Consider the following 22,949-nt stretch of genomic DNA (forward strand, 5'->3'; position numbering starts at 1 on the left):
ACCATCTGGAGCTTTACAGCTTTTCAAGACAATAACACCAGGCGGTCTAAAGACTGCCAATAGAGAACTCCCACTTGTCTACTTAGCCTGTGGGACAAAGGCACAGTCATGCAATGCAAGTGGGGTCGCCAGACCTAGCCACAGCCTCAAGGCACAACTGTATTTGTGTGTTTGACCCGGGAGAAATAATTCGTCTCCCTTTTGTCCCAATGTCGGAATAACAAACGATGGCTCGACAAAGACGAGACAGTAGTCCTAATGATGAAACATAGTTTGTTACAGTAACCAGCAGAGAGCAGCAGAGCTCCTCTGGCATCCATGATGGAACTGTAATCGTGATTGATCTTCCGTTTTATGGTTCTGAATGTTCTTGGATTTTGGTCCAAAATGTTGACCTGAACGAATACATGTTGAAATACAGCTAGTTTGAATGTAGTTGTTTTTTCAATGGTATAACTTGAATAGTTTTACAGTATGGAGAAGGGAGTGTGGCGCATCGGTTGTCTTGCTAGGAGATAGTGTGCAAGGAGATAGTTGTGCGATGACAGACGTGCCAAAGAGAACACAACATCGCTCACGTTCTTTCTCAATCACTGTTTTGTCGCTTGATTCAATTAAATCCACTTGAAAACATGTGGGTAAGTTGGACACAACTACAAATTTCCCCATTTTCCATATTTTTTTCTCTATTTTTATGTGATTCCATTCCCCTGACTTTTTAAAGGGAAATAAATAAATTGCAGAAGGGTCATGCAGGTTTGCATTAGGCTCCTAATTGGTTTTGGCTTGAGTGGCTCCTCCGGGTTGCCAGATCTGGCGCCTTTATGTTGTGTTGTCATGTGGGAGAATTTCCCTGGCACTGTGGAGAGAGAGGTGCCTGTAGCTGGGAGTGAGTCAGCCCAGCATCCTCATCCCCTCTCATCGCCTCTCATGTACGGCTCTCTCTGGTCTCTGAGTGGGTCTTTTCCACCAGTAACACCTGTTAATGCTTTACTGGGCCCCATGGCGCAGCTCTCATCCAGCTCCGTAGTCAGGCCCATCAGATTGGAGGTTTGCTCTAAGCCTGGCCCCCATTAATAACTATCAGAGGATTAATCTGATTTTGATTCAGAAACGCAGATGATTTGAGTGAAGTGGAGCAGTGTGGAATTGAATTGTTTTTTGTTGTTGAGGTGAACTAAGTTTGACTCATCACTGATTGGTGATTATATTTTGTGTGCACAGGCAGATCATACATAGTCATTTATAAAGTGTGGTTATGAATGGAAACAACTTGAGCAGACTTTCATGCTTGGTGTGGAGTTAGATCGGGGTGCCTCCCTTTTCCGTGACCTCATCAATTAGAGTCACAATAAAAACAAAAATATTCTGTTCCCAAGTCTTCTATTCATTAATGAGGGTCATAAACTACTAAAATACCAAACTCCAAAAGTCTAAATGAAAACCGACCTTTTACTCTAATAAATCAGTCTATTCCCTTTGGTGAGAGGAAATCACAAACATCCATCTCTCCTATCCATTTAGAAGTCTACCCTAAATCTCCTCCACAAGGGTTAACACGAGTCAGAACCCAGCAACCCAGAGTTTGTGTGTTAGAATCTTTTCATGGATAACTTTAGCATTTTCGCTACTTTACAACTACTTAGCATGTTATTTAACCCTTCCCCTAATCTTAACCCTTTAACCTAACTCCTAAACCTTTTAACTACTTAGCTAGCACGTTAACTAGTTCTAACCTTAACCCGTAACCTAACACTAACCTTAACTCCTAGCCTCGCTAAAGTTAGCCACCTAGCTAGCCTATCTAACGTTAACCACAACAAATTGGAGTTTGTGTAATGTACACGAATGCATTATGAAGGAAGAAAATTGTGTAATGAAAATGGTGTAATACACACAAAAAGTGAACTTTTTCGTGTGCCTGTCACAAATTTTGAATAAGCAATTTATGTCTATTTCACAATAAGCTGTGATAGTGTGTTGCGAGCCACTGACTCAATAAATCTCCCTTGACAGGCCCTGTCATGTAGGAGTGTTTTTGTGATCTAGTCGCCCTCCGTCCTTATTTCACATACCCCTATTATTTCAGCCTGTGAGGCAACCTGAAACGAAGGAGAGAGAGGGAGAGAGACAGAAAAGTGACAGAGAGAGACAGAGGGAGGAAGAAAAAAAGGGAGAGGAACTGATTAACTGTCAGGAGAATGTGAGGCTAATTGACGCCAGGTTCGCACAGCTGTTTCTTGTTGCTGCGCACTGCACGGACCGGGTGGGAGGATTGGATCCAGATGTGGGCCCTGCTCTTCGGATCGCCCGCCAATAACAATCCTCTGGAATGCCAGTCTACAGGAGACAAAACCTATTAGTGGGCCTGGGGTGTGCTCCGCTACGTTCCTCTCTCCATCTCAACCCCCTTTTTTGTGGACGGTCAAGACTATCACTTCTTAGAGGCTCTTTGTTATGCTGTTGAGTTGACTACAGGGCTCAGTATGCAGAGCTGTCATTTTGTTTGACTAACTAGCCTCATAATGTTGGTACTGTGTCATTGTATCTGCATTACACGTTGATATCATATGACACATTTAAGGCTTGAAACCAGCTATGGGGTTCAAAATGTGTTTAGCATATTTCAGAGGGCTTTTGAAAGTCCCCCAAAATGGATTAATACCTTTGTGTCCTGCTGTGAAAAGTGTTTCTTTCAAAACCTTCATTGAAAATGCATGTATCCTTTCTACCCCTCTGTGTTGGCGGGCATTCGACTGGTGGGACGTGGGGGCCTTATTGTCTGCGGGAATTTATTAAGTCTCCTACTTTAAGCAGAGGACATTGACAGAGAACAAAAGTACTAATCACCCAGTAGTAAATTAGAGCGGTCACACTGGAAAAGACAAGTGAAAGGACCGTATCACCACATTATGCTTTTTTAATACCCGTTCTTCCCTCCTCCAGTCCAGACAAAGCCTTGTTAGGATTGGTTCCCCCTATTCTCCACAGCTTTCGGGATATTCTACCCCTCTCACCCTCTTTCTTTCGCACTCTCTCTCCTGGTCAATGGGGATGGGGAGTCCAGCTGCAGTGGGCTTGTCAGCACCCAGAGGAGAGTTCAACTCTATGCCTGTATGAGTTTCCCATTGAAGACTGATAGCACAATATGGACTGGCTTTCAAATGAGAAACTCAGTTGTCAGTTATTTTGGGAGCCCCCCCAAACCTTTCAAGAGTTAGGACATCTTTCAAATGCAAACCTTCTCTCGCAAGGCATTCTTTACATTGTCATAACTGTTTACATTCTTTACATTGTCATAACTGTTTACATTCTTTACATTGTCATAACTGTTTACATTCTTTACACTGACATGACATAACCGTGACACATCATCGGCTGTTTAAAACAATGTGTAAAAGTCTGTCTCGTTGTATGCTTTAGCGCACGTGTCAAACTCAATCCATTGAGGGGCGGGTGTCTGCTGGTTTTCGCTCGTCCCTTGTACTTCATTTATTAATTAAGGTCTCTAATTAGTAAGGAGCTCCCCTCACCTGATTGTCTAGGTCTTAATTGAAAGGAAAAACCAGCAGACACCTAGGTCCTTCATGGAAGGAGTTTGACACTCCTGCTTTAGCGATAACATTTTTTCTGGCTAACCAGCGGACCTAAATCACGGATGATGGACGGTTCAGACAAAGTCTTCCCATGTGTCTGTTGTACGAGCGCTTTATTCCTCCTGATGCTACCTCATCAAACTGCACCCCATTTATCACAGCTATGTTTCCAGTCCTGCTGAGCTTCAGCGTCACCCATGGAAGGGGGTCTGTTCAGGATCTGTAGTCATAAAGTGCTGATCTTGGATCAGTTTTGCCTTTTAAAATCATCGGCTGAGTACAATTATTAGCGTCAGGGGGAACCTGATTCTAGATCAGCACTTCCACTCTGAGATGCTTTATGAAAAGGGGCCCAGTTGTAGTGAAATGAAACCCTGTTGTCATTCCGTCATTCCGTTATTCCCCTATCTCCAACTTTCCAGACACTATTCAACGATGCTTGCTCTTTTTTGTTGGAATGTGATCTTATCAGCAGACCTGTACCATGATGTTCATGTGTCTTTCCTTTGGTGGTATCTTTTGCTTGTTGGCTTTGTGTCTTGTGACATCAGAGGATCAGTGGTGTTATTATGCCCTTAGTTTGAAATAACCATCAAGGAGAGGGCCAACCCTAACACTATTATGCCCTTAGTTTGAAATAACCATCAAGGAGAGGGCCAACCCTAACACTATTATGCCCTTAGTTTGAAATAACCATCAAGGAGAGGGCCAACCCTAACACTATTATGCCCTTAGTTTGCCTCTTGTGCCCACAAAGCCGAGGCAGGTGGTCTCATCATCCTTAGTGTGTGGGGATGTTTTGTGGAGAGACATCTTTGTTTTGTTTAATTCACTTTGTTGGTTTTTGTCATTGTTGTTTTGTTTAGAGAGAGAGAGAGAGAGAGAGAGAGACAACAACAACAAAGAGAAACACACAACTTGTCTGTTTGTTTTGTTAGTGTGAGAGTCTCTCTCACACACACACACACACACACACACACACACACACACACACACACACACACACACACACACACACACACACACACACACACACACACACACACACACCTTCCGGGGAGCGCACTTCTGACAAGTCTAAACATCCCTGCGGCTGAACCCTGAGTCTGGCAAAGGCATGCCCATGTGTGTCTGCCCGGATTCCTCCGAGTTCTTATCTAGCTGAGCTTTTAAAACCTTCTTCGCACTGGCAAGTGATTCCAATCACATTTTTTGCATATCCGATTCGAATTTTATATTTTTCCTGCAGTCTGAACAGCACATGGAATCAGATATATATATATTTTTATTTTACCTTTATTTAACCAGGCAAGTCAGTTAAGAACAAATTCTTATTTTCAATGACAGCCTAGGAACAGTGGGTCAGATTTGTACCTTGTCAGCTCGGGGGTTTGAACTCGCAACCTTCCGGTTACTAGTCCAACGCTCTAACCACTAGGCTACCCTGCTGCATTACGCCACATGATTCCTCAAATCAAATTCTATTTGTCACATGCATTGAATACAGGTGTATACCTTACCGTGAAACGCTTACTTACGAGTCCTTTGTGGGAGGTTTTAAATCAGATAATAATCTGATTCCTCGCCATGTGTCTGAACGGTCAAATCGTATTTATTTAGTTTGTAGACTGTTATTTGGCATATCTTGTTACTTGTCAGACTGTCAACAGAGTAGTAAGAACAAGTTTAGCTAATTAGCTTGATAATTGTTTACAAACAAATGTGCTAGAAATCTGAACAGCTACCTAGCTAGCTAGTTGCCTGCCTTGGCCAAAATGACTTGTTTTGAAAGTTGAATCATCTTTATCCTTTGAGGCTTTAAAAGTTTTCCTACACTATGATTTTGAACAGAAACTGGGAGACATCCATGACAGGCGTTGTTAGCATGCTACATAACTTCTGAGTGATAAGAAGCAGGAGCACTACCACCAATCAGCCTACACCACTGCAACACACCCGTTGTTACTATGACAACTAGCATAGCCATGTCAGCAAATGACTGCTGTCTGAACACACACACATCCGATTCGGTCACTTGTAACTTGCTGTTTGGCCAATCAGTATTCCAAAACGGATTTGAAAAACAAAACTGATTTGAGCATTAAGGCCTGCAGTGTGAACAAGGCTTAATTGAGCGCTTCACAAATCCCCCAGCAGGCTCTGTCTCTGCCTGGTCAGGTGTTCCCAACACTGCTCTCCAGATGAGCCACCTGCAAAACACAGGTGTGGCCGTCGCTAGACAATAGCACAACACAGCTGCTCTTGCCCGGAGGATAACGAGAAGGTTATAATAGGATCAACTGCAGGTAGAGGAAGGAACACACACGCACGGTCACAGTAACCGTACACCCTGATGAGATGAGGTCTCTGGCTGGCCATGTCAAAGTGCGTCTTTGAGTCGAAACGACGAGGACTTTCCCGGGCCACCGTGTTGATGTATGTTTAATTTCACCTGCCTATTGTTACGTCACTGACATGACAGGAAAAGTACAGTTCATTGTGGGTCAGAAAGTGGCACTATTGTCAGGTCCTTCCTGTAAGCACAACGGGCGACACAACCAACCACCACCATGGAATGAAAATCAGGTTAAACCATTTAATAGGAAGAGAAATGCAGTTTGGGATCTTACTTTTTTTGTTTCTTTCTACTCTCACCTGTCCTACTGCTCAGACATGCCTCTTGTGAAATGTCTGCTCTCTTTAAAATCTGTTTTACAAGGTGACTGTTAAGTATACTGAACAAAAATCTAAATGCAACATGCAACAATTTCAAAGATTTTGCTGAGTTACAATTCATATAAGGAAATCAGTCAATTGAAATAAATAAATTAGGCCCAAATCTATGGATTTCACATGACTGGGCAGGGGCGGGGAGCCAGGTCCACCCACTGGGGAACCAGGCCCATGGACTTCAAATGGATTACAGTATATATTGCATGTTTCGGCTATAAGAAGATAAGAATGCCGTATGCATATGGTATATGTTACTATGCTATACTATATTTAAAAAAAGGCTTCAGGCATGCGTACTGTAGGTATGAAAACAACAGTAGGGCCATAGAAAGCCGACTGTCGGTCTGGCATGTTTGTGCTTCTAATCAGTAGTTTAGAACTCATGTTTGTGCTTCTAATCAGTAGTTTAGAACTCATGTTTGTGCTTCTAATCAGTAGTTTAGAACTCATGTTTGTGCTTCTAATCAGTAGTTTAGAACTCATGTTTTTGCTTCTAATCAGTAGTTTAGAACTCATGTTTGTGCTTCTAATCAGTAGTTTAGAACTCATGTTTGTGCTTCTAATCAGTAGTTTAGAACTCATGTTTGTGCTTCTAATCAGTAGTTTAGAACTCATGTTTGTGCTTCTAATCAGTAGTTTAGAACTCATGTTTGTGCTTCTAATCAGTAGTTTAGAACTCATGTTTGTGCTTCTAATCAGTAGTTTAGAACTCATGTTTGTGCTTCTAATCAGTAGTTTAGAACTCATGTTTGTGCTTCTAATCAGTAGTTTAGAACTCATGTTTGTGCTTCTAATCAGTAGTTTAGAACTCATGTTTGTGCTTCTAATTAGTAGTTTAGAACTCATGTTTGCTGAAAATGTTCTACGGTTGGCAGAGGATGACAAACGTCAGACGAGCTCTTACTGCATGGTGCATTTAGTGATTATAACACTGTAAGTGGGAGCATGTAAGGCTTTAACTATATATGCCATGGATAGCTCAGTAGGTTTATCTGGTGCTCGGTTTAAATGGAGAGAGAAGGAGAAGGTGGTTATTGAATATCGTTTAACAGAGTTATTGGAGAAAAGGTTTGGAGTCGGTCTGTGCACTTGGCCTTCCTCTGTGGAAACTTCAGGAAGATGCAGCCAAGTGAGCGTGTGACCCACCTCTCGTAAATTCTATGCGCGTGCACACGCACACATATACACACACACACACACATGCGCTCTCTTTCATATATACACACACACACACACACATCAACACACACATACACATCAACACACACGCACACACATGCGCTCTCTTTCATACACATACACATACACACACATACACATCAACACACACATACACAAATGCACTCTCTCTCTTTCTCTTTCTCTTTCACCAACACACACACATCAACATACACACACATCAACACATACATACACAATGCACACACAGTCCTCCCCTTCTCCAACCCAAAGTGTAACAAGAGATCTGACGTTTTTCCATGGGTGAGTAGGCGGGTCAGGCCTTACTTAAACTAATCGCTCCCAGCAGTGTTGAACAGCCAGACACTCTGGAGCCGTGGGCTGAGGTTTTGGAATGCCACTGCCGGCTCAATGCATGCCTTTCATCGAGAGTGAGGGAGAGAGAGAGGGAATGAGAAGGGGGGGAGAGAGAGAGAGGGGGAATGAGAAGGGGGAGAGAGGGAATGAGAAGGGGGGGGAGAGGGAATGAGAAGGGGGGGAGAGAGAGGGAATGAGAAGGGGGAGGGAGAGGGAATGAGAAGGGGGGGAGAGAGAGAGAGAGAGAGAGAGAGGGAATGAGAAGAAAGATGGAAAGATGGAAAGAGAAGAGGGGGGAGAGAGGGAATGAGAAGGGGGGATGAGGGAGAGAGAGGGAATAAGAAGGGGGATGAGGGAGAGAGAGAAGGAATGAGACTGGGGGGGTGAGGGAGAGAGAGGGAATAAGAAGGGGGGATGAGGGAGAGAGAGAAGGAATGAGACCGGGGGGGATGAGGGAGAGAGAGGGAATAAGAAGGGGGCGAGGGAGAGAGAGAGAGAGGGAATGAGAAGGGGGGATGAGGGAGAGAGAGAGGGAATGAGAAGGGGGGATGAGGGAGAGAGAGAGGGAATGAGAAGGGGGGTGAGGGAGAGAGAGAGGGAATAAGAAGGGGGCGAGGGAGAGAGAGAGAGGGAATGAGAAGGGGGGATGAGGGAGAGAGAGAGGGAATAAGAAGGGGGATGAGGGAGAGAGAGAGAGGGAATGAGAAGGGGGGATGAGGGAGAGAGAGAGGGAATGAGAAGGGGTTGTAGGAGAGAGAAGAGGGGGGAGAGAGGGAATGAGAAGGGGGGATGAGGGAGAGAGAAGGGGGGATGAGGGAGAGAGGGGGAATAAGAAGGGGGATGAGGGAGAGAGAGGGAATAAGAAGGGGGGATGGGGGAGAGACAGAGGGAATGAGAAGGGGGGATGAGGGAGAGAGAGGGAATAAGAAAGGGGATGAGGGAGAGAGAGAATGAATGAGACCGGGGGGGTGAGGGAGAGAGAGGGAATAAGAAGGGGGGGATGAGGGAGAGAGAGAAGGAATGAGACCGGGGGGATGAGGGAGAGAGAGAAGGAATGAGAAGGGGGGATGAGGGAGAGAGAGGGAATGACCAGGGGGGAGAGAGGGGGAATGAGAAGGGGGGAGAGAGGGAATGAGAAGGGGGGTGAGGGAGAGAGAGAGGGATTGAGAAGGGGGGATGAGGGAGAGAGAGGGAATAAGAAGGGGGAATGAGGGAGAGAGAGGGAATAAGAAGGGGGATGAGGGAGAGAGAGGGAATAAGAAGGGGGATGAGGGAGAGAGAAGGAATGAGGACCGGGGGGTGAGGGAGAGAGAGGGAATAAGAAGGGGGGATGAGGGAGAGAGAGAAGGAATGAGACCGGGGGGATGAGGGAGAGAGAGGGAATAAGAAGGGGGGCGAGGGAGAGAGAGAGAGGGAATGAGAAGGGGGGATGAGGGAGAGAGAGAGGGAATAAGAAGGGGGTGAGGGAGAGAGAGAGGGAATGAGAAGGGGGGATGAGGGAGAGAGAGGGAATGAGAAGGGGGGATGAGGGAGAGAGAGGGAATGAGCAGGGGGGAGAGAGGGAGAGAGAGAGAGGGGGAATGAGAAGGGGGGAGAGAGGGAATGAGAAGGGGGGTGAGGGAGAGAGAGAGGGATTGAGAAGGGGGGATGAGGGAGAGAGAGGGAATAAGAAGGGGGATGAGGGAGAGAGAGGGAATAAGAAGGGGGATGAGGGAGAGAGAGGGAATAAGAAGGGGGATGAGGGAGAGAGAAGGAATGAGACCGGGGGGGTGAGGGAGAGAGAGGGAATAAGAAGGGGGGATGAGGGAGAGAGAGAAGGAATGAGACCGGGGGGATGAGGGAGAGAGAGGGAATAAGAAGGGGGGCGAGGGAGAGAGAGAGAGGGAATGAGAAGGGGGGATGAGGGAGAGAGAGAGGGAATAAGAAGGGGGTGAGGGAGAGAGAGAGGGAATGAGAAGGGGGGATGAGGGAGAGAGAGGGAATGAGAAGGGGGGATGAGGAGAGAGAGGGAATGAGAAGGGGGGATGAGGGAGAGAGAGGGAATGAGCAGGGGGGAGAGAGAGAGAGAGGGGGAATGAGAAGGGGGGAGAGAGAGAGGGAATGAGAAGGGGGGAGAGAGAGGGAATGAGAAGAGGGGGGAGAGAGGGGAATGAGAAGGGGGGTGAGGGAGAGAGAGAGGGATTGAGAAGGGGGGATGAGGGAGAGAGAGGGAATAAGAAGGGGGATGAGGGAGAGAGAGGGAATAAGAAGGGGGATGAGGGAGCGAGAGGGAATAAGAAGGGGGATGAGGGAGAGAGAGGGAATAAGAAGGGGGATGAGGGAGAGAGAGGGAATAAGAAGGGGGATGAGGGAGAGAGAGAAGGAATGAGACCGGGGGGTGAGGGAGAGAGAGGGAATAAGAAGGGGGGATGAGGGAGAGAGAGGGAATAAGAAGGGGGGCGAGGGAGAGAGAGAGAGGGAATGAGAAGGGGGGGTGAGGGAGAGAGAGAGGAATGAGAAGGGGGGATGAGGGAATGAGAAGGGGGGGATGAGGGAGAGAGAGAAAAATAGGGGACCCATTTGGGTGATATAGGAGGGGTGTCTGAAAAGCAGGGTAGAGGAGTAGCTTGTCGGGGGGGGTGGAATTTTGGGGGCGTAGTCGCTCGAAGTGCCTCCCTCCACTGCAACATTTGTTTTTATTATCCCCGTGATGAGCTACAAACAAGCCTTTGAGTGAATCAATAGCTTTGATTTGAGTCTTCTTGGGGATGAGGCCTAGAGAGAACACCCCCACCCCAACTGCCCTCCCCATCCATAGGACTTCACATGGCCTGTTCTGATTTGATATCATTATTGTGCCAAGCATACAGTGAAGGAAATAGTCCCTCACTTTAGCGCGTGACCAGACCACTGCCAAGCATCATATTTATTTTACATTTTTTTCCTTCACCCTAAATGATCCTAGCAGACATGGAGAAAATCATTATGTCTCCTGTCAGGTTGTCCCCACACCAGATGTCATGGAAAAGAGGGCATTAAAAGATCAGACAGGACTCCTGCGGTTTCCTCCTCAGATAAACTAAAGCAGAAGTCGGCAAAGAAAAGCGAAAGAGAAGGGGAGAGTTAGAGAGGGAGAGTTAGAAAGAGACAATGGTTAAGGTGTGAAGTCATCTCTTCGTCTGTCTCTCTACCTCTGTCTATTATTAGCACAGGACAATGGACAGAAAAATAAGCACATTTCCCCCCCCCAAAAAAGGCCAGTTCCTCCAGAATGCACACAGAGTCCATTGAGTTCTTTGCAGTAGTGTGGAGGTAGAGAGGAGTTGGAGCAGAGGAGTGCAACGATGTGTTCCCTTCATAGTGCACTATTTTTGAGAGAAAGAGAGAGACACACACACACAACGATTAAGGTGCATTGTGCCTTCATTGATTCCAAGGGAACCCCAGTGGCCTGAGATATGGTGGGTGGGAGGCAAGCCAAGGAGTGATCTGTTTTGGCTGGTTCTCAAGCCTGTGAATGTTCAAAGACATGCTTGGCCTTCAAGAGACAATAAAACACACACACACACACTCTCTTGCGTCTACTTGAACCAAGGTCGGGGGGGGGGGGGGGGGGGAGATCGGTGCTTTACGGCTGGAGAAGAAATTCACTTACCAGCATCTGTGTTTTTTGTTTACTTCCTGCATGGAGCCCTATTCTCATGTTGTTAGCATGTTGGCTAGCGTCAGCATATTTGCGCAGCATTAGCAGTCATTATTGCAAATGAAGGTAATGAATGTTTTCAGTTATTTTAAATGTATTTACTAACGTAAGACTCAAGCTGCCTCAAAGGCTTTTTCTCATTTGGTAAAAATGTTGTCCTCCTCCTTGACCCGGAAACCAAAAAGTAGTAGAGTGGTCGAGGAGGATTTAAATGTGTTAGTAGGCAAATAGAAGACGGTCCTTCCCTCCCCCAATAGCCTCCTTTTGGTGAGGAAGTACAAGTGTATGCTACTTGAGTACTTCATGGAAGAGTTTTGAAATCGGTAGGGCCCCATTTAGTCGACTGGTCCATAGGCTGTTGGTCAACTGAGATGTTTATAGTCGAGCAGTGGCAAATATATATTAAAACATTTATGGCACACAAGACACCTGTCTGATTCACGCCTGTCTCAGTGAACTAATCCATCCCTAAAGCCAACACCTCATTTGGCTGCCTTTCGTTCCAGTTCTCTGCTGCCTGTGACTGGAACGAATTGCAAAAATCGCTGAAGTTGGAGACTTTTATCTCCCTCACCAACTTCAAACATCTGCTATCTGAGCAGCTAACCGATCGCTGCAGCTGTACATAGTCTATCGGTAAATAGCCCACCCATTTTTACCTACATCATCCCCATACTGTTTTTATTTATTTACTTTTCTGCTCTTTTGCACACCAATATCTCTACCTGTACATGACCATCTGATCATTTATCACTCCAGTGTTAATCTGCAAAATTGTAATTATTCGCCTACCTCCTCATGCCTTTTGCACACAATGTATATAGACTCCCTTTTTTTCCTACTGTGTTATTAACTTGTTAATTGTTTACTCCATGTGTAACTCTGTGTTGTCTGTTCACACTGCTATGCTTTATCTTGGCCAGGTCGCAGTTGCAAATGAGAACTTGTTCTCAACTAGCCTACCTGGTTAAATAAAGGTGTTCTCAACTAGCCTACCTGGTTAAATAAAGGTGTTCTCAACTAGCCTACCTGGTTAAATAAAGGTGTTCTCAACTAGCCTACCTGGTTAAATAAAGGTGTTCTCAACTAGCCTACCTGGTTAAATAAAGGTGTTCTCAACTAGCCTACCTGGTTAAATAAAGGTGTTCTCAACTGGCCTACCTGGTTAAATAAAGGTGTTCTCAACTAGCCTACCTGGTTAAATAAAGGTGTTCTCAACTAGCCTACCTGGTTAAATAAAGGTGTTCTCAACTAGCCTACCTGGTTAAATAAAGGTGTTCTCAACTAGCCTACCTGGTTAAATAAAGGTGTTCTCAACTAGCCTACCTGGTTAAATAAAGGTGTTCTCAACTAGCCTACCTGGTTAAATAAAGGTGTTCTCAACTAGCCTACCTGGTTAAATAAAGGTGTTCTCAACTAGCCTACCTGGTTAAATAAAGGTGTTCTCAACTAGCCTACCTGGTTAAATAAAGGTGTTCTCAACTAGCCTACCTGGTTAAATAAAGGTGTTCTCAACTAGCCTACCTGGTTAAATAAAGGTGTTCTCAACTAGCCTACCTGGTTAAATAAAGGTGTTCTCAACTGGCCTACCTGGTTAAATAAAGGTGTTCTCAACTAGCCTACCTGGTTAAATAAAGGTGTTCTCAACTAGCCTACCTGGTTAAATAAAGGTGTTCTCAACTAGCCTACCTGGTTAAATAAAGGTGTTCTCAACTAGCCTACCTGGTTAAATAAAGGTGTTCTCAACTAGCCTACCTGGTTAAATAAAGGTGTTCTCAACTGGCCTACCTGGTTAAATAAAGGTGTTCTCAACTGGCCTACCTGGTTAAATAAAGGTGTTCTCAACTGGCCTACCTGGTTAAATAAAGGTGTTCTCAACTGGCCTACTGGTCAAATAAAGGTGTTCTCAACTAGCCTACCTGGTTAAATAAAGGTGTTCTCAACTAGCCTACCTGGTTAAATAAAGGTGTTCTCAACTAGCCTACCTGGTTAAATAAAGGTGTTCTCAACTGGCCTACCTGGTTAAATAAAGGTGTTCTCAACTGGCCTACCTGGTTAAATAAAGGTGTTCTCAACTAGCCTACCTGGTTAAATAAAGGTGTTCTCAACTAGCCTACCTGGTTAAATAAAGGTGTTCTCAACTGGCCTACCTGGTTAAATAAAGGTGTTCTCAACTGGCCTACCTGGTTAAATAAAGGTGTTCTCAACTAGCCTACCTGGTTAAATAAAGGTGTTCTCAACTAGCCTACCTGGGTTAAATAAAGGTGTTCTCAACTAGCCTACCTGGTTAAATAAGGTGTTCTCAACTAGCCTACCTGGTTTTAAATAAAGGTGTTCTCAACTAGCCTACCTGGTTAAATAAGGTGTTCTCAACTAGCCTACCTGGTTAAATAAAGGTGTTCTCAACTAGCCTACCTGGTTTAAATAAAGGTGTTCTCAACTAGCCTACCTGGTTAAATAAAGGTGTTCTCAACTAGCCTACCTGGTAAATAAAGGTGTTTCTCAACTAGCCTACCTGGTTAAATAAAGGTGTTCTCAACTAGCCTACCTGGTTAAATAAAGGTGTTCTCAACTAGCCTACCTGGTTAAATAAAGGTGTTCTCAACTAGCCTACCTGGTTAAATAAAGGTGTTCTCAACTAGCCTACCTGGTTAAATAAAGGTGTTCTCAACTAGCCCTACCTGGTTAAATAAAGGTGTTCCTCAAACTAGCCTACCTGGTTAATAAAGGTGTTCTCAACTAGCCTACCTGGTTAAATAAAGGTGTTCTCAACTAGCCTACCTGGTTAAATAAAGGTGTTCTCAACTAGCCTACCTGGTTAAATAAAGGTGTTCTCAACTAGCCTACCTGGTTAAATAAAGGTGTTCTCAACTAGCCTACCTGGTTAAATAAGGTGTTCTCAACTAGCCTACCTGGTTAAATAAAGGTGTTCTCAACTAGCCTACCTGGTTAAATAAAGGTGTTCTCAACTAGCCTACCTGGTTAAATAAAGGTGTTCTCAACTAGCCTACCTGGTTAATAAAGGTGTTCTCAACTAGCCTACCTGGTTAAATAAAGGTGTTCTCAACTAGCCTACCTGGTTAAATAAAGGTGTTCTCAACTAGCCTACCTGGTTAAATAAAGGTGTTCTCAACTAGCCTACCTGGTTAAATAAAGGTGTTCTCAACTAGGCCTACCTGGTTAAATAAAGGTGTTCTCAACTAGCCTACCTGGTTAAATAAAGGTGTTCTCAACTAGCCTACCTGGTTAAATAAGGGTGTTCTCAACTAGCCTACCTGGTTAAATAAAGGTGTTCTCAACTAGCCTACCTGGTTAAATAAAGGTGTTCTCAACTAGCCTACCTGGTTAAATAAAGGTGTTCTCAACTAGCCTACCTGGTTAAATAAAGGTGTTCTCAACTAGCCTACCTGGTTAAATAAAGGTGTTCTCAACTAGCCTACCTGGTTAAATAAAGGTGTTCTCAACTAGCCTACCTGGTTAAATAAAGGTGTTCTCAACTAGCCTACCTGGTTAAATAAAGGTGTTCTCAACTAGCCTACCTGGTTAAATAAAGGTGTTCTCAACTAGCCTACCTGGTTAAATAAAGGTGTTCTCAACTAGCCTACCTGGTTAAATAAAGGTGTTCTCAACTAGCCTACCTGGTTAAATAAAGGTGTTCTCAACTAGCCTACCTGGTTAAATAAAGGTGTTTCTCAACTAGGCCTACCTGGTTAAATAAAGGTGTTCTCAACTAGCCTACCTGGTTAAATAAAGGTGTTCTCAACTAGCCTACCTGGTTAAATAAAGGTGTTCTCAACTAGCCTACCTGGTTAAATAAAGGTGTTCTCAACTAGCCTACCTGGTTAAATAAAGGTGTTCTCAACTAGCCTACCTGGTTAAATAAAGGTGTTCTCAACTAGCCTACCTGGTTAAATAAAGGTGTTCTCAACTAGCCTACCTGGTTAAATAAAGGTGTTCTCAACTAGCCTACCTGGTTAAATAAAGGTGTTCTCAACTAGCCTACCTGGTTAAATAAAGGTGTTCTCAACTAGCCTACCTGGTTAAATAAAGGTGTTCTCAACTAGCCTACCTGGTTAAATAAAGGTGTTCTCAACTAGCCTACCTGGTTAATAAAGGTGTTCTCAACTAGCCTACCTGGTTAAATAAAGGTGTTCTCAACTAGCCTACCTGGTTAAATAAAGGTGTTCTCAACTAGCCTACCTGGTTAAATAAAGGTGTTCTCAACTAGCCTACCTGGTTAAATAAAGGTGTTCTCAACTAGCCTACCTGGTTAAATAAAGGTGTTCTCAACTAGCCTACCTGGTTAAATAAAGGTGTTCTCAACTAGCCTACCTGGTTAAATAAAGGTGTTCTCAACTAGCCTACCTGGTTAAATAAAGGTGTTCTCAACTAGCCTACCTGGTTAAATAAAGGTGTTCTCAACTAGCCTACCTGGTTAAATAAAGGTGTTCTCAACTAGCCTACCTGGTTCAATAAAGGTGTTCTCAACTAGCCTACCTGGTTAAATAAAGGTGTTCTCAACTAGCCTACCTGGTTAAATAAAGGTGTTCTCAACTAGCCTACCTGGTTAAATAAAGGTGTTCTCAACTGGCCTACCTGGTTAAATAAAGGTGTTCTCAACTAGCCTACCTGGTTAAATAAAGGTGTTCTCAACTAGCCTACCTGGTTAAATAAAGGTGTTCTCAACTGGCCTACCTGGTTAAATAAAGGTGTTCTCAACTGGCCTACCTGGTTAAATAAAGGTGTTCTCAACTAGCCTACCTGGTTAAATAAAGGTGTTCTCAACTAGCCTACCTGGTTAAATAAAGGTGTTCTCAACTAGCCTACCTGGTTAAATAAAGGTGTTCTCAACTAGCCTACCTGGTTAAATAAAGGTGTTCTCAACTAGCCTACCTGGTTAAATAAAGGTGTTCTCAACTAGCCTACCTGGTTAAATAAAGGTGTTCTCAACTAGCCTACCTGGTTAAATAAAGGTGTTCTCAACTAGCCTACCTGGTTAAATAAAGGTGTTCTCAACTAGCCTACCTGGTTAAATAAAGGTGAAATTAAACAAATTAAAAAATACAAATTGTGGAGGCTGTGGGGGGGGCAGTATCACCAGTAGTACATTTACTGTTCATTCCCATGATTTCTCATCTACAATGTTTGTTTGGTATTTTCTGTTAATGTATTCAATATATTATTACAGTCTTACCATTGTCATTGTAGGAGTGGGCACGTTGTTTGCAGAGCGCACAACCTAGGCTAAAATACATATTTACAAATAGACAACTCTAGGTCGACAAATCTTTTTTTTGTCAGGGACGGCCCTGCCACACACAAAGTATGCAAACATTTAAAAACGACATGCTTTTTACTATATAATGCCTTGCATAACTAGCTAAATTAGTTTCTATCACTTTGTACACTTATTTTGGGAGTCCACCCTGTAAACGTAATTTGCATGATTGGAGGAGAGTCTCATTTCATACGAGCACATTTCCAGCCACTTTCCCTCCTTGCCGCCTCTCCTCGATTACCAGAGAGGGCACTGGAGTTGAGCAAATCCAATTGACCAAAGGCTGTAGTTTTCTGTCTGTTTCTTTACTTCCTGTGTAGGCTTCCATGTTTGTCTGCCATTCGCTTGTTTGCTAAGTATTAGCAGTCATTTTGCCATTATCACCAGTGAAATTCGCAGTAAATGCTGCTCCCTCCCTGCTTGCTTCGCAAACATTCGTCACCTAAAACTTTCTCTAATGGCTTCGTATGCTAATGCAGCCCAACATTTGACCTAAGCCGTCAGAGATGTAAGCCAAACGTAGCGCTAAGGCTAATACATTAGCCGTTGCATTCAGATCATGCGTGCGTTGCCGTAGCAATAATGGGGCTCCTGTTGTGTTGTGGTGGTTGGTGGCTTTCTCTGCACAGAGAAGAGGGGGCCCACAGCACCGCCGGGCTCGACCCAGCTGTGTTGCCCTCTGGGGCTTGTTAAAAAAGCCTGTAGATAATTCCCATTTCAGAAACGAAACTCTTTTACCCCAGCCCCCTTTGAGATGGAGCCTCCCATCAGCAGCCACCACAGCCATTCATGGGGCATTGGAGCCGCCACAAGGCTGCATGGCCACCTTTTGTGATGATAATGTCACCTTTCAGTAGTCAACTCAGCTGACCGGGGGCCTCTGTGTTTTCCTAGCACAAGCTGGTGTGTGTAAAGGCTTTTGGGTTCGCTCCAAGAGGGGAACAGTTTGTGCCTGGGCCTTTGGCTGAAGAATAATGTTTTTTGAGACCACATGACATGCCCTATCCCTGTGCCCTATCCCTGTGCCCTATCCCTGTGCCATATCCCTGTGCCCTATCCCTGTGCCCTATCCCTGTGCCCTATCCCTGTGCCCTATCCCTGTGCACTATCCCTGTGCCATATCCCTGTGCCATATCCCTGTGCCCTATCCCTGTGCCATATCCCTGTGCCCTATCACTGTGCCCTATCACTGTGCCCTATCCCTGTCAGAGTAGGCTACCGTTGGCACTATTCAATGTCAATGTACTGTAGAGGGTAATGATTGCATCTGAGAGTTGGTTACCCAAAATACGTTATCACTTACCGAGGTGTGACCACACTTTGGTTGAGGTTGTGTGTGAACACACACACTCTTTGGCCCAGCACAGCTGCATTCATTGAATCCGTAGCTATATCATTTGAGCTCATTGTGGACTCAAGGCCACCACCATCCCCCTATTGTGTTCTTGACTTTACATTTGTTTATGAGTAACTCTGTGTTGTTGTTTTTGTCGCACTGCTTTGCTTTATCTTGGCCAGGTCACAGTTGTAAATGAGAACTTGTTCTCAACTGGCCTACCTGGTTAAATAAAGGTTAAATAAAAAATATATAATTAAAAAAAAAATGCCTTCGCTTGACACAACAAACCATCCAACACAAGGCAAATTGAGTGAGGTAATGATGTTATGTTTCTCTCTCCTTCTGACCCTCCAACGTCCATACTCCTAGTTCCTCCAAGCTGTGGACTGGAGGAGAGTGCTGGTGCTGTCGTTTAAGCTCTGTTTATGTTTCTAAAAGTAGATGTTCGGAGAGCGTGTGAACACAACCAGATGCTCAAGGTTCACTGGGATATCTCATTTTGTAGGCAGCTAGCAACGGACCCTTTTCTTTTTCAATCTCGGGCCACACAGCCCAGCACAATGGTTAACAGCTGTGGGAGACTGCATGAAGAAGGAGCTAAAGCAATTCCATACCACATTCAGTGTTGACTTTCCTCATTAAAAAATGATGACATAAGTGTATGCTGTCCTTCCCCCCTCTATTATGGGCCAACCATAGATGGTTCACCCAGTGTGGCAGAGAAAACGAAAGGGTAAGAGTGGTTGGTTGGTGTGGGTTATCTGATATGAGGTGCTAGTTAGCGTGGACACACTAACCTGTAGGTCTAGCGAGCGTAGCGTCTGGGTTAGCATCTGCAGAGCACCCGCTGTCAGTGCTGCGCCTCCTGTTCCCCCTACCAAGGCGCTCTGGCCCTCTCTCCCATGGCCAGATGCACTCTTTATCAGTCCAAGGATATCAGCGAAAGCTGTGCTGTGTGTTTGTGTGTGTGTGTGTGTGTGTGTGTGTGTGTGTGTGTGTGTGTGCAACCTGCAGTATCAGCTGAACCTTGGGAAGCCATTAGGATGTGTGTGTGTGTCTGTGTGTGTGCTATATCACCTTCTTAATGAACTGCTTGTATTTTGCTACTGTTTGTTTGTTGTTGTTTTGAGCATGTGTGTGTGTTATTTTAGAGTATCCCTGTCTAGATTATGTGTACCGTGGTTTGATTATGTGTACCGTGGTTTGATTATGTGTACCGTGATGTGATTATGTGTACCGTGGTGTGATTATGTGTACCGTGGTGTGATTATGTGTACCGTGGTGTGATGATGTGTACCGTGATGTGATTATGTGTTCCTGTGGTTTGATTATGTGTACCGTGGTGTGATGATGTGTACCGTGGTGTGACAATGTGTACCGTGGTTTGATTATGTGTACCGTGGTTTGATTATTGTACCGTGGTGTGATTATGTGTACCGTGGTGTGATGATGTGTACCGTGGTGTGAGGATGTGTACCGTGGTGTGATTATGTGTACCGTGGTGTGATGATGTGTACCGTGGTGTGATGATGTGTACCGTGGTGTGATTATGTGTACCGTGGTGTGATGATGTGTACCGTGGTGTGATGATGTGTACCGTGATGTGATTATGTGTTCCCGTGGTTTGATTATGTGTACCGTGGTTTGATTATGTGCACCGTGGTGTGATGATGTGTACCGTGGTTTGATTATGTGTACCGTGGTTTGATTATTGTACCGTGGTGTGATTATGTGTTCCCGTGGTGGGATTATGTGTACCGTGGTGTGATTATGTGTACCGTGGTGTGATTATGTGTACCGTGGTGTGATGATGTGTACCGTGGTGTGATGATGTGTACCGTGGTGTGATTATGTGTACCGTGGTGTGATGATGTGTACCGTGGTGTGATGATGTGTACCGTGATGTGATTATGTGTTCCCGTGGTTTGATTATGTGTACCGTGGTTTGATTATGTGTACCGTGGTGTGATGATGTGTACCGTGGTTTGATTATGTGTACCGTGGTTTGATTATTGTACCGTGGTGTGATTATGTGTTCCCGTGGTGGGATTATGTGTACCGTGGTGTGATTATGTGTACCGTGGTGTGATGATGTGTACCGTTTTGTGATTATGTGTTCCCGTGGTTTGATTATGTGTACCGTGGTGTGATTATGTGTACCGTGGTTTGATTATGTGTACCGTGGTGTGATGATGTGTACCGTGATGTGATGATGTGTACCGTGATGTGATTATGTGTACCGTGGTTTGATTATGTGTACCGTGGTTTGATTATTGTACCGTGGTGTGATGATGTGTACCGTTTTGTGATTATGTGTTCCCGTGGTTTGATTATGTGTACCGTGGTGTGATGATGTGTACCGTGGTTTGATTATGTGTACCGTGATTTGCAAGTTGTCAATTATAAAGCCTAATAATTGACTCACCACTGAATAAAATGGAAATCCGCCATGACAATCTAAAGTCAGCACAAAAAAATATATTTTTAGAGGCTTCCATGCCCCAAACATTTTGGTGGAAAGCAAAACCATCCGTCTTTCTCTCTTACTTTTAATTCAGTGAAGCTTGAGGACAAGAGGTTGCATTCAACTCCACACACTGCATTTAATGGTCTACCAGACTGCATTAAGTTGGTAAAACAAAAACAAAAAGGACCACGGAGGGGGTATAAGACATGTTTGAGCCCCACTCTTGAAGGGGTTTAAAAGGAAAGTAATAACCCCCTGACCCCCCACCCTAAAAGGAAAGTAATAACCCCCTGACCCCCCCCAAGGAAAGTAATAACCCCCTGACCCCCCACCCCAAAGGAAAGTAATAACCCCCTGACCACCCCCCAAGGAAAGTAATAACCACCTGACCCCCCCACCCCAAAAGGAAAGTAATAAACACCCGACCCCCCCCCCCCCCAAGGAAAGTAATAACCCCCTGACCCCCCCCCCCCCCCAGGAAAGTAATAACCACCTGACCCCCCCACCCCAAAAGGAAAGTAATAACCACCTGACCCCCCCACCCCAAAAGGAAAGTAATAACCCCCTGACCCCCCCCCCAAGGAAAGTAATAACCCCCTGACCCCCACCCCAAAAGGAAATTAATAACCACCTGACCCCCCCCCCCCCCCACCTTCTTGGCTCTGTTTAGCCTGTAGGTGCCAGGACAATTAGTTCTGTTTATTACTAGGCCTGTCGGTAAATACACTAAATAGATTAGTGCCGCATTGACTGAGCTCCACCGAGGGGGGGCGTGGCCTCATCAGTGACATCAGCACAGCAACCTGCCCCTGGAAACAGAGAAGAGAGTGTGTGGGAAAAGGGGGGAGGAGTCAGAGAGAGAGAAAGAGAGGGAGAGAGGTAGAGAGTGAACACACTGTGTGTGTGTGTGACAGAGAGAGCAGTGTGTGTGTGTGTGTGTGTGACAGAGAGAGCAGTGTGTGTGAGAGAGAGAGAGAGCAGCAGAGGGAGTACTGGACTGGACTGCCTGGATATCCCCTTCCATCTGGGAGCCATCTGTGTTCCTCTGGCTCTGGGCTCCTCCACACTGGGGCTCACATATGTGGGAACACAAACACATGCCTGACATATGAAGGAGTGGAGAGAGAGACAAAAAACAGAGAAAAGAGAAGGATAAGAAAGCAAAGTCACCACAGCTGAATTAGGACAAGAGCCGACTAATAGGGTGGAGGTAAAACACTTTTTAGTTGTATTTCACATTTTCTCTGTTGCGTGCTCAAGTGATCAGTCTTTTTTTAAATTGTGTGTGTATTTTGTGTGGTTTGTCTAGCCTAATTCCTGGCTGTACAGATGGTGCATGATCCCCTCTGTAATCTTCTCCTCATCTCTTTATCCTTGTCTGTTGAGGGAAGACAGGGATGCATATGGCTAACAGTTAGCTTAACACTGGAAAACTGTTGCCTTTTGAGATCAATTCTGTCAACTCAGTATTGGAAATGAGTTTGTTGTGGCATTGGGTCTGGTTTTGAATTGGAACATTCACTGACACTGTAAATGTAGGACTACCTACTACTCGAACGTTGCTTCTTAGTTGCTTCTTCCATGTGGAAAAATATTTTAAGGTTAACAAAATGGATGCTTATATTGAGGTGAGGCTCAAGTTACTATACCGAGTCAGTGAAGGTTAAAGAAGGAGATTGCTATCTTTCATGTTTTCCTTATGCGTTAAAGTTTACAACACATTGTTAAGAATAATATGCAGATTATGCTCTTATTGCTAACACTGTGTGCAAGCCTCACACTGTTCCATAGTGTACATACGTAGTATATTTATGTAAAAGCTATATCTTTTACATGAAGAGCTCTGCTGTTTCAAAGGGTGATGCCTGGGCATGTTTTGAGGTGAGTGGACTCTTCTCTTTGTATTTATGTTTGCTGGGGTGCAGGGGATGGAGAGAGAGAGAGAGAGAGACAGACAGACAGGCAGACAGAGAGAGAGAGAACCTGGCTAGTCTCAGCCAAGTAGAGCAGGACTCCATGCCTGTCGGGAGAAAGGACTGGGCAGGCTGGAGACAGGGAGTCTCGGGTCTGGAGGCCGGCTGGACATTGTCATACTCCTGACAGCAGGAGCCGTGTGTGTGTGTGTGTGTGTGTGTGTGTGTGTGTGTGTGTGTGTGTGTGTGTGTGTGTGTGTGTGTGTGTGTGTGTGTGTGTGTGTGTGTGTGTGTGTGTGACAGAGAGAGATTCTGTTTACTGGTGATTTTTCAACAGTTTCAAAGTAGATTCATTTGTCAAAGTGGTTGATATCAGGGCAGCAGGTAGCCAGGAGGTTAGGAGCG

At 44.8% G+C, this 22,949-nt stretch overlaps 1 protein-coding gene across 3 annotated transcripts in view; it reads left to right on the plus strand.

Moving 5' to 3' along the window:
- Positions 1–22,949, plus strand: part of LOC109891420 (protein CBFA2T2) — an 85,707-nt gene that overhangs the window by 875 nt on the left and 61,883 nt on the right. Inside the window, exon 1 of one of the 3 annotated variants that reach the window (XM_031825678.1) lies at positions 21,546–21,841. The exons of the other annotated variants lie outside the window; for them this stretch is intronic. The gene's annotated coding sequence lies outside the window, so the exon portion shown is untranslated. Of the gene's footprint in view, positions 1–21,545; positions 21,842–22,949 lie in introns of those variants that run through there. 3 annotated transcript variants of the gene reach the window in all.

This window comes from Oncorhynchus kisutch, linkage group LG5, assembly GCF_002021735.2.
Source record: "Oncorhynchus kisutch isolate 150728-3 linkage group LG5, Okis_V2, whole genome shotgun sequence".
Classification (NCBI taxonomy): domain Eukaryota; kingdom Metazoa; phylum Chordata; class Actinopteri; order Salmoniformes; family Salmonidae; genus Oncorhynchus; species Oncorhynchus kisutch.